Genomic DNA, 13,047 nt, shown 5'->3' on the forward strand with positions numbered 1-13,047 from the left:
TAACTTAAAATGTCTTAAGAGGAGTTCTTTGTGCCTGAAGTTTCATAAAAGCTCATATAGTTGTGTTTCATTTATTCAAATCATAATACAAGTTCTACTTGTTTAACTGTAAAATCTTTAAGTTTCTCCACCATGACCAGTGAAAAGTAAGATTTTTCATAAACTAATATTTTATGGATTTGGAACTTAGTATGGTTTAAGTAAATTAACTAAGGAGTGAGTTTCCCAAGTTGAAAAATATTTCAGTTTACAAATAAAAAGTGCAATTTAACTTAATAATGCAATGCTGACCTGTCAAAGCAGCAAATTGAGGCTGAATAAATCACCCAACTGAACGAAATGCCTCGTGGCATTTTTAAAATAACTTGCTTAGGAAAAATTGTCTAAACCTTACCATGTTTGGTATTAGTGGCAGCTGCACTACTGGGGAAGGACATGTTTAAAATAGGCATCAGTTGACTAGCCAATGCTGTCATTATGGAAACAAATGTATTTCTTAGTTCTTTAAGCAGAGGACTAGAAAAAAATAAACAAGGAGGTAGAATTAATTCTGTATATAGAATTAACGAGCTTGCTATGGGATTGTGTGTTGAGTTTTAAGCTCCAAACTTCAAAATGGGTGCCAAAAAAGTTGGAAGGGACATGGAGAAAAGCTGCAAGATTGATTCAAAGACAAGATAACCTGTTATATTGTAAGATGCTTGTGTAGTTACAGCTAAGGGATGGCTTGAAAACCACCTCCAAGGTGCTTCTAAAGGAAAGAGGACTTTGGAAACAGATGGTTTATTACTCCAGCAAAAGATGAAATTATATGGATTAGTTGAAAGCTGACTCTAGAACAGTTTAGACTACTGAAGCACTGAAAATTTTTAAATATTGAGACTGTTTGTTTAGAGAAGAGATGTACTCTCCAGCATTAGAAGTCTTGAACTTGGGAAATGCTATTCTTCTGAAATGTATGCTGTTGTCTGAATGGCCTTTGTGGGCTTCACAGCTGACCTTGCTGAGTGATATTCTTTGCCTTTCGTTATTATGAGCAGAAAGGGAAGGGTTGAGTAGTGTCAGAAAAGGTGACCATAGAGTGAACCTTCTGACCTTTAGCTCAGGATCATGGCCTAGAATTTAACTGTACACGATTGAGCTTACTTCTTTATCATTTAAGATGCTCTGACTCAGCCAGATAAGAAGAGAGATGAAACTAATGTTTTCTCTGGGGCTTCCCACTCTTTTCTAAATATTTTTAAAGCAACTATTAGTAGCTATGAGTATCAGGAGATTAATTTTTTTTTTTTTTTTTTTCCCCTCCCTCCTCTAATCTGGAAAACCACTCCAACTTCTACCCCGGGCCATAAACCAACTCATCATTGAAGTTTAGTAAAATATCTCCCTAAACATGCATGTTTGCTTATAATTGCCTAGTATGAGGTGGATTTTGTTCAAATATCACTTGCCCAAAAAAAGGAAAGAGAAAAAAAAGGATAAATAAACTTGCAAAAAGAAATACGATCCTAAAACAGGTAACTTAACAGGGAGAAGCAACTACAACTGCCCTGGCTACAATTTATAGACTGGGAAACATTCAGGATACAGCGCAGCAGAGTTAGCAGGCACTGCTCCAACAGTGCAGCAGCTCTCAGTACTGGTATGTCACTTGAGGGCATGCTGAGGATGTGTGTTCATTGCTGAACTGGATAGCATGTGTCTCTCTGTGACACTGTAACCTTGCAAACCTGTATCTGTTCAGTCACACACTTTAAGGGACTGCTGTGTACATTAGTGAGCACAACCCCATTGATTAGTAAGTGAAGGAGGGAAACAGTCTTTCAGTACTGTCATTGCAATGCCACAGTATAGTTTAGTGGCATAGCAAAACAGGCTGTCAGAGAGTTTCTGGCTATCTCCTGTACATACCAGGGTGTGTGTTGTGTGTTTTGGTGCTGCTGAAGGCTGAGATACCACCGCTAGCTCCTCACTCTTGCATACTTTGAAGAGCACTCATCCTTCGATGGCCACCTCCTGCTCTGGTCAGCTATATTGGGGTCCTGGCAGGTATCTCCTCCTTTTGGTGACACATCCCCTCACATCCCCTTATCCCTACACAAAGCTTTTCTTTCAGCTAAGAGTTCTTCCCTTCATCTCTTGCCACCTCTCCAGAAGGTGTTTCTACACTTCAATAACTGTTTATTTCCAAGCAGCATTTGGGGCCTGGATGCTACCAAAGAGTTGTCAGGAATATCATGTTTGGGAACTCCAGGGTCACAGCTATCCAAGAAAGTGCTTGCAGCCCTTCTGTTCCCAGTGCGTCTGTACCTGACTTCATATATGGCACCCTGAGAAGGAAAGAACTATTAGATTCCTGCTGGAAACAAGGCTTGAAATGACTTGTAAGAGGACCAAACAAGAGCACAAGTAAGAAAAATGGCTAACAAAAGCCTTGTTTCTATAGGGATCTATTGTGATGCTTTTCATCTTATGTTCTGTCTGTTGGGCTGAGCATGCTGAACCTTATGTCCTTCTAACTTACAAAAAAATGTGACATAAATATTTCCTGTGCCATACTGGCTGAGATAGAATGAGGAACCACATTATTTATTTTTGGTAGTGACAAAATGGGGGGGGGGGAATTGTTGCAAAGAGCAAATTTTGTAAGAAAAAAATTGCAACTGCATTTACATATATAGCTGAACAGGTTTTCTTTTGTACATATAGATGCCTTGCTTGCTTAGCCTATAAAGGCAGCACTAGTGTTGTGCAGGTAGCAAGCAGAAGCAGATGTTCAGAAGTTGCAGTTCAGATGTAATCTTAGGGAGATTTACATACTTATTCTGAACCTATAGAGAGGCAGAGAAGCATTGTGATATACATTGTTGACTCTATGGACAAGTAGGACCGCATTCAGATCCGGTATCACTGGGTACAGATTCTATTTTAATCATACGAGCATCATACCTACTGGTTCTGTGGCAAATTTCATTGTAAGAACAGTCAATATTTACAGAATCACACATTGCTTAGGTTGGAAGGGACCTCTTGAGATCATCTAGTCCAGATCCCCTGCCCTGCTCAAGCAGGATCAGCCACAGCAGGTTGCCCAGGACCATGTCCAGCTGGGCTGTGGGGGGACTCCACAAACTCTCTGGGCAACCAATTCATGGTTGACCACCCTCACACTAAAAAAAAAGTGTTTTCTTGTGTTCACATTGAACTTCATGGGTTTTAATTTGTGCCCATTGTGTCTTGTCCTGTCAGCGGGCACTGCTGAGAAGAGTCTGGCTCCCTCTTCCTCATTGCATTTCATCAGGTATTTACACCATTAATAAGATTTCCTCCCCACACTCTCCCAAGCTTTCTCTCCTCTAGGATGAACAGTCCCAGCGCTCTCAGCCTCTCTTCACACAAAACATGTTCCAGTCCCTTAATCATCTTTGTGGCCCTTCGCTGGACTTGCTCCAGTAAGTCCACACCTTTCTTGTACTGGGGAGCCCAGAACTGGACACAGTACTCCAGGTGTGGCCTCTACCAGTGCCAAGTAGAGGGGATCACTTCCCTTGACCTGCTGACAGCACTCTTCCTAATGCCACCCAGGACGCCACTGCCCTCCTTTGTCGTGAGGATGCATTCTTGGCTCACCTCCTTTGTCCACCGGGACCCCAGGGTGACTTCCAGGCAAAGCCACTTTCCAGCCAGTCACCCCCCAGCATGTACTGCTGTAGGGTGTTACTCCTCCTGAGGTGCAGGACTTTACATTTTCCCTTGCTGAACATCACGAGATTCTTCTCGGTGCATTCTCCAGCGTGTCCAGGTCCCTCTGAATAGCAGCACAACCATCTGGTGTATCAGCCCTTTCTCCTAGTTTTGTATCATCTGTAAACTTGCTGAGGGTGCAGTCTAGGTTATTAACGAAGAGGTTACCTTACTGAAGTCAAGGTAAACAACATCAACTGCTCTCCCCTCAGCCATCAAGCTAGTTACCTCATTATGAAAAGGCTAGCAGGTTGGTTCAGCATCATTTCCCCTTCATAAATCCACACAGACAACTCCCAGTTACCTTCTGTTCCTTCATGTGATTGAAAATGCTTTCCAAGAGGATTGTCACCATCGCTTTTTCAGGGATTGAGGTGAAGCTGACTTGCCTGTAGCTTTTCAGCTCTTCCTTCTTGCCCTTCTTGAAAATAGAAGTGACGTTTGCTCTCTTTCATTCTTCAGAAACCTCTCCTGATTGCCATGACCTTTGAAAGATAATCAAGAGTGGCCTCACAGTGACATCAGCCAGCTCCCTCAGTACTCACAGGTGCAGCCCATCAGGCTGTAGGTATGTCCAGTTTAAGTGTTCTCTAACCTGGTCCTCTTCCTCCACAGGTAAGTCTTCCTTGTTCCAGACTTTCCCTCTGGTCTCAAGGTTCCAATAAATAGCTCAGAGTGAATAGTCTCCTATTCAGATTAGTTTTTTCATAAGCAAAGCCTGGTTTAAAAAAAAAGTAAATTGTAAGAGAGGCTCTTTGTGCCAGTGATTGTGGCCAACATCAGTGTGGATGAGGTTACGCTGCTGCCAGAAACACTAGGCTCTCTTTGTCCTCCAGAAGAATCCTGGTAGGCCTCTTGCACCTTGCTTCACTGCACAGGTGTTCACCCTTTTCTTACAGAAAATGCCTCTGGAAGGCTGCTAAGCATTCTTCCCTTATTTTTCACTCACACACACGTGTTGCCAGAAGCAGTGGGAAGCCACCAAGAACTGACACAGATGGGCAAAGGACTTCCAGATCATTGTCAAAGTACATAAGGCATGCAGAATGGCTTTATCTGGGGCTCATTTTCTGTCTTAACGTATTTACAGCCTGTCTATCTTGCTCTACTCCATGCAAAATTAGCTGAGGCAGTTTAGGCTGAACAGCAGCCACCTGATCACAGCACAGGAGCATGCACATGTTTTCTAAGAATCACCAATTTCCCAGGCATTTGTAGATGGCTTATTACACAGTCCATACCTCCTGCCCCACTAGACAGACCATATGCAATGGGAGCACTTTCAAAATGGTACAGTGTTTGTATTTGGAAGGCAAACATTTTGTGGAGCCCTAGAAACATATTAGGCATGATCGCTATTGTTTTTTCTTCCATGACAAGAGGAAATCTTTACTTCCTCTTGCTGTCCCAACCCATACCTGGTTCTCCCCCCGTCTTGTATCCCTTGATTCTATCCCTTTTGCTAAAGTCACTGATTTGCTAAGTCACAGGGATAACTCATTCCACCCACATCCCTCATTCCTTTGTCTGTTGGAAGTATGCATTTAAATCACTGGTTGAACTCTGCTCTGTGATTTTACAATCCATAGACAGTTCGTTTGCAGGAAACGCTCTACAAAGCAATGAATCTAGACTATGCATCTACATAAAAGTGTGAAATGTGCTGTTAAGGGTCCAGATGTCTTAACAGGCTGGGTCTGTCCAATAGTTTGTTCTGTTACATGTCTTGAAACACTACCAGATCTTAAATTGCTTAGGATTTTTATTTTTGGAGTCTACAGCATCATCTGAGGGAGAGTCCTATATCCTGGCTGTTCCTGACACTTGTGCCTTGATCGGTACTGCTGGCTGCCAGCCTTCAGCAAGGTGAAGATGCTATGAGTAAGTTTGAAACTTAGAAGGAGACAAGAGGACCTCCTATGTAAACACAGGAGCGTGGCACAGTGTATCCAAGTTATTTTGGAAAGGGAGAATTACCATTCTCCAAGGGTTTATAGGGCCTATGGATAGTTTGGGCCCCTGCCTACAAGCATGTGCCAGGATGGCATATCTTTCAGGAGCATGGGGGGGACCTCTGAAGAGTCAATCAGTATCTCCTGCCAAAACACCTGAGCCAGAGTAGCAAGATAGAGTCGCACTGCTGAAGTCAAAAGGGGTTATTGGGGCACATACAAGCAAAAAAGACATGTATGGACAGAGATGCTGCGTCAGGTTTGAGTTAACCGAGCTCAGTGTGAGCTCTGCCGCACACATCAGGCCACAGTTCTAAGTACACGGGCATCGTATGAAAGATTCATTGCCAATGAAGTAGTGGGCTGTGTGATGTCAAGCACCTGGGTGGAAAGAAGGTGGGACATGGCTGTGCAGGTATTTGCTGTCTTGATAGCTTGGAGATAGCCTTTTGGTCACAGGAATAGGATGTCTAAAGGGGTATGTGGCAGCTCCACAGTGCTGAATATGTTTCTGCCAAAAAAGATTGTGGGCATAATAGACAATAAAGTTTTGTGTTGTGTGCAACGCAAGGTCAGTTCTGTCTAGCTTCATGGTCTGTTCTAGTACTGTGCTATGAACATACAATGAAATTGCTCTTTCACAACATTTTTATTTCTGTCACTAGCACCAGCCCAGCTTCCCCTACACAATACAAGGCCTATATCAGATGCTACAGTTTCATCTGGGCAGTAGTAGTTAATGACAAAGTGCTGGGGTACATTAACCTAGACAATCCATTTAACTGAGCTAATCTAGAATAGCTCAGATTCAAAGTAGGACGACTTCTCTATTGGTCTTCCTGAAAATCAGTCTCCTCTGCCATTAAAGCTATGAGGAATTTAAGTGTCACATGCCTTGATATTAACTATACTAGCTGATATCCTGATGCAGACAACAAATCTCAAGAAAAGGCACCAATGCTTTTTCTTGTTTTCTTGTTCCCTTGCTTCCAAAGAATAAGTCCAGTGGTTTTTTACATCCCTTACATTGCATTCAGTTAATCTTTATAGTGCAGCTCATAAAGTTTACATTTCTTATGTAAGTCCTGGATAAAGATCTCTGGCCACTGGTATGCAGAGCGTCTGATTACCGAATCATAACAGTCTATCCAATCTGGCTTTGAAATCAGTGTTGGTTTTTTGTTTTTTCTTTTTGCTTTATTGGGGTTTTTTTGCCACTAAGTCAAACTACAGAGCCAGGATTTGTTCAGAAAGTAACTGTAATGTCTCTGAAAGGAAGTTGTTTATAATCCTACTGAGTAATAAAATCCCTATGGTCTTTTCTTTCATGTGAATAGCAATTCCACATATATGTTCATCTAGGGTGCTATGGTACAGATGTTGATGGTCTTGCCAGGCATCGGTCGTCTTTGGCAAGACAGTATCTGCTTATAATTTACACCCCCCCCCAATTAAATATTAATCTAATGTCAGAAGCCTTCCTTAGCTTTAGTACACTGAGTCTGCCTGGCATCTTAAACAACCCTTCATTTCTAAAGGTGCATACACATACAGTAGACGGCATCAGCGATTTTTGTGTAGAGGAAGAATGTGAACATGTGAAATTATTACTACTGAAGGAGGAAAATGAGTGCTTGTGTCACAGTAGCAGTGACATCCCAGCACTGTAGAGGCATCTGTTGTCTTTGTTCATTGATAACACCTGTTGAATGCTCACAATTGTTATCTGCTTTGCCTTTCTTCTACTACTTACCTCTACCTTTCTAATATTTCTCATATAATAATTCTGCACGGACAGCAGAGGACAGCCTTATATATGGTTAATCGGCTTACTCATCCTGATACCACAGGAGACCTAATACCATTTGTCACAGGACTAACATGAACCAAGCTAAGCATTGTCTCTTAGCAACCACAGCCAAATTATCTAAACTGGAGATGAGAGGTCACCAGAGCAGAGGTACTCTTAGGCACTAGGGGAAATGTTTGAATACTTTGAGTAGCGTATAGCAATTCTTTTTTTTTTTTTTTTTTTTGCAATGACACAACCTTTACAGGCTTTTGAAGTCTATTAAGTCATGCATCCCAAATGAACTATTTTTGAAGGATTTGTTTAAATCAGAGCACGAAAGCCTGAGAGGAAAACCCTCAGCTGCCTTAGATTTCTGAGGCAAATCGGTGACGTCACCTTTCTGCTCATCTCTAATGTCTGAGATCACGAAAAACCACAAACAAGCAACCCGATTCCTGCACAGCCCGTGCCCCGGCCCGTTTCGGCAGGCCGTGCCCCGCTCCCCCCCGCCGTGGTCCCGGGAAGAGTTCCCTCTGGCGGTCAGAGCGCACCGCTGCAAACGGCGGGCGGGATCCAGCTGGAGCGGGGCGGGGGGGGGGGCACAGGGCAGAGGGTCGCGTCCCGGAACGGGGCCAGAGTTTTGCAGCAGACGCGGGGACATCTATCTCAGCCGTTAGAGCAAAGCCGCACACTCGGACAGTGCTGATAAGAATCTGTTTCTCGCTCCTCATAGGACTGAAAAGGCTGCTTAAATTTAAGTGCTTTTTCATTTTAAATTATGAGTGTGTTTGTATCTGTTCCCTCTGTACCCCCATCTAAAAGTGATAGACTTTTATTGTAATGAATGTAACTGCACAGGAAGCAAAATTATTGATAAATAAGTTTAAAATAGCTGCAGAATGTCCTGCAGAACAATACATAAAAACATCACAGCTTTTTAAAACAGATGGCTTGGTTCTGGTGGGTGAGAGGGAAGAAACAACTGTACAGCATTTCTTCAAAAAGCTGGAATATCCCCTCTTGTTTCTAACTCTTCAGGCTTATAGAATAATAGAACATAATAAATAGAGAGTGACGAAATTCGAGAATAATAAAACTTTTTAAAGGGACACCTATGTAAACTTGCTTTACAGTCTGGAGTATTAAAAACAGTACCCAGGGGAAATAGAGGAGGGAACAGAATGAGGTAACCGGAGGTTTGGGATAAAGACAATCATCAAAGACATGTATTTGAACAACTAGTGAGAGACCTAGAGAAATGGTGATTGCTGCCGTTATTATTACACATTCAGGCAAAACCAACATCTTTGAAAGAAAATGACTGAATTTTGCCAAAAGTCAATGGGCATTCCAGACACAAGGAAACTATGTTTGTGGATAAAGTCAAAAGTGCATCTAATCAAAACAAAATTTATATTAGAACACTAGACAAATTACAAAGATAGGAAAGCTGGTTAACTTTCCTTGCATTCACAGTTGGACTCAGTTATACCCAGTGCCAATAGTAACAGTGGCCACTTTACTTTTAGTCGCAGTACAGGTTGGCAAGACCTGGAAGTAAGCTGCACTCATGAAAGCAGCACTTAATGAAAAATAACTGAGAGACAAAGCTGTAATTGTGTGGAAACCTATGTTGTAAAGGTACCATGATGTTTTTATTAGCACAGTAACACAACAAATCAGTTTTAATGAAAAAAAACAGTTAAAAAATTAAATATTGGAAGTTACACTGGAGATGAATATAAAATAGTTTGTATTAGCTTCTACTAAGCAAGCAAGCAAGCAAATCAAAACCCAGGAATCATCCCGGCTAATTTTCTACTGTCAAAAAGATTACCTATGGCTGCAGAAAAAATTATGCAGAATCTTTCTGTAGTCATCTGTGAGACACGTTTACAGGGAGGGATCCAGCTCATTCAGGGCAGGTATATAAATGAGTGTCGTGGTTTAACCCCAGCTGGTAACTAAGCACCACACAGCCACTCACTCACTCCCCCCCCCCCCCCCAGTGGGATGGGGGAGAGAATGGGGGGAAAAAAAAGGAAAGGTTAAACTCATGGGTTGAGATAAGAACAGTTTAATAAGAGAGAAAGGAAGAAAATAATAATGATAATAACAACAATAAAGTTACAATAATAATAATAAAAGGATTAGAATATACTAAACAAGTGATGCACAATGCAATTGCTCACCACCTGCCAACTGGTGGCCAGTTAGTTCCTGAGCTGTCTCCCCAGGCAACTCCCCCCAGTTTATATACTGGGCATGACATCACATGGTATGGAATAACACTTTGGCCTGTTTGGGTCAGCTTTCCCAGCTGTGTCCCCTCCCGACTTCTTGTGCCCCCTCCAGTCTTCTTGCTGGCTGGGCATGAGAAGCTGGAAAATCCTTGACTTAGTCTAAACATTACTTAGCAACAACTGAAAACGTCAGTGTGTTATCAACATTCTTCCCATACTGAACCCAAAACATACCAGCTACTAGGAAGAAAATTATCCCAGCCAAAACCAGGACAATGAGGTAAGATGAATTGGCTTCTGCAGGTCCTGCCTTGCTCCATTGACAATCGTGAAAACCTCAAATACTGACTTACTCAAGATGTCTTAATTTTCAGCCAGATAAACCCAGATCATGTGACTCCCCCTCCATGCACTTCCTGTTCACCTTCTAGTAGAATAAACAAACAAGCTTTTTTTTGTTTTTCTTTTTTCCCCTCAGTCAGGCACAAGATGAACCAATGTTGAAAATTCTTAATAACAGAACTGGCTAAGCACACCTATCTACTGAACTGTAATTTTCTTCCTAATTTCAGTTCTGTATACCACTTTTAATGGAAATATTCTTCCCGTGTCTTAGGAAGGCTAAGCTCACAGGTACCACTCGTTCAGGAAGAGCAATGTAGATACAAGAGCTGGATCCCAAAATGTTCAGCCTATTAAAGAAAATAAGTGCTACCAATTACTTGCTGTAGCATGACTGGTAACTGATGTGAATGATCTTGAATGCTTATGGATTAGTGTGGTACACAGCAAAGACTAGGGCAACTTAACAACACTATGCAAGATCTACTACAGGCAACTATACCAAACAAACAAAAAGGAATAAATTGTTCTTTAATCTCATGCCGGTAGCAAATGGAAATTTGTGTAATCATGGACAGGTACAGCTCAGATCTGAACATGGGACTGTGCAGCCATGTAGGTGCTATGCATGATATTGTAATGGGCATTTTGCTTGAGGTAGCACTTGTAGACAGAAAGGTCACAGCTCATTTGGTCTCTCTGTTAAATCCCCATCTGGTATTATTGAGCCCAATTCAGGAAGTCTCATGCTGCCAGTACTTAAAACTACTAAAATTTAAAGGTATAACTGGGTTTGAGTTGGTTGTTTTTTGTTTTTGTTTTAAATAAAAGACAATCAATGTACTCCATAGGTGAATGGCCTTGTTGTGTCAAGGGGAGACAGTAATTTATCTGCAGGAGCTGGACTTCCGTGGTTACTTAGGGATCATGACCTGATTACAGTTGCCATGAGCAAGCAGAAATCAGATCTATTCAGCAACATGACTGTAGCCTCAAAAAATAGGAATAATTTCCTGGCACTGAAGAAAATAGTTTGTAAAATTTAAGGGGAAGTCAAAGTTTAGACAAAGAAAAGTGAATGAAAATGAAAAGTTGTTTAAAAAATGGCTACCAAAGAGCAAAAAGTATTCAATGAAAGGACTACTGTGGCTAAAAGCTCATCCCACTTAAGAAATTAAATGAAATCACTATTAAGAATAACAATAAAAAAAGAAAAGATGGAAAAAAAAAAAGTAAAAGCCTACCAACACATTTCTGTTCAAAGAAAAAAAAATTACAACTAGACAAACAAACTCTGTGGCTGGAGGGTGACTTAGGAAGACACATTTAAATACACCAATGCAAAAGACATCCTAATCATGGTATGGGTCCATCACTAGCTGAAGCTAATAAATTATTAATACAATGCAGAAAAGGCATAAAAGCGAGTATGTTTGCTGTGAATTTGCAAATAAGCAGATTGAAGTTGTTTCTCAAAGCATGATATAGTGCTTTCTAGGCTATTAGGAGGTAGGAGAGGTGCCAGAACACATCTATTATAGGTATTTTTATTCAAACTCTCACAGGTAACTTGTATGCAAGAATCTTAAAACAATTGGCTAATGCATATGCTGATTTGGTACATTCTAGAGGAAAAGAAAGAAAAAGTGTTTGAACAAACATGTAGAAAAAAAATTGAGCCTTTCAATAAATTTTAACTGGGGAATTTTAATCTGTCAAATTTGCTGATGCCACTGCACAGCAGTATTCATGTAACTATATTATCAATAACTTCTTGTTTAAGTGCAGAACAATGCTGCTGAACAAAATAACCTGTGCATCAGAAAATAGAAAAGAACACTAGTATTACAACATCAAATTAAAAAAAAAAAATTAAATGAAATCTACTTGTGTAGATTTTTTGTAATGTTCTGTAAACTTGAAGCAGAGACTGGCATTTGCTGGTAACTGGAGATGGGTGGTTTATTCATGGAGCTTAATACCTCATTCTCTCTTTCCCTTACCCCATAGCATTCTTCACTCTGTGTCTCCTTAGAATAGCATTCCTTTCACTGAAATTTATTGAGAGACAAGTACATTTGATGATGATGGACTGCCAAGGAGACCCAGAGTATCCCACGTCTTTATTCATTAGACAGTCACAACCAATATTATTAAACTTTCAAATAAATTTATTAAAATACTGCCATTTTCAAATATGCTTTTTTTAAAATACTGATCTATAGTAGCAAATTCTTTGGACATTCAAATTATGCTACCTAGAAAACAAAATGCAGATATTATCTTATTCTAATAGCTAGAAGCTCCACTTACTACAAAAGCTTTAATTCACAACTTCCAGTCTGACCACAACATCCCTCAGTCTAACAAATATCTGGCTGGACGAACTAAACAGATTTTGGTTTTCAGTCGTAAAAATCTAACCCTTCTAATGTAGTTCCTGTAGACCTAATGTTGTTTTCAGAAAAAGAAAGTGGAACACAGAACATGAGTTTGGAAAACTAGCAGATATTGGCCCAGTGCATGAATGACAACAGGCAATTTCCTAGCTCAGCATCCAGGTTGTAAGTCATCCACTGCCTCTCCAGTACTTCAGTGAAGCCAGGAAGCCTCACCAAAATGGTGGAGGATGTGGTGCAAAACAGTCTTTATTACTATAATTTATGTGCAGCTCAAGCTAGTTACACTGCTCTGTCTGCAACTCTGAAGCAGGTCTCTTTGCTTTCTCTTATACGAATTGTTATATTAGAATTACATTGTTAAAAATTAAGGTAACTTAAAAGAAAGCAAGCAATAGATTTTCCATCTCTTCGTGATTTCAGATCTGGGGGGGGAAGATTTTCTGAATTACGTACTTCAGTTAAAAAGGAATATCGGGCCTAACATATGCAGGGTGTATGAGTGAAATTCTCTGGTAATCAGGCACTAGTTGAAATAAAGTTCCTCCTGGTCTTGAAAGAGAAGGGAAAAAAGA

This window comes from Haliaeetus albicilla, chromosome 27 (assembly GCF_947461875.1).
Source record: "Haliaeetus albicilla chromosome 27, bHalAlb1.1, whole genome shotgun sequence".
NCBI lineage: Eukaryota > Metazoa > Chordata > Aves > Accipitriformes > Accipitridae > Haliaeetus > Haliaeetus albicilla.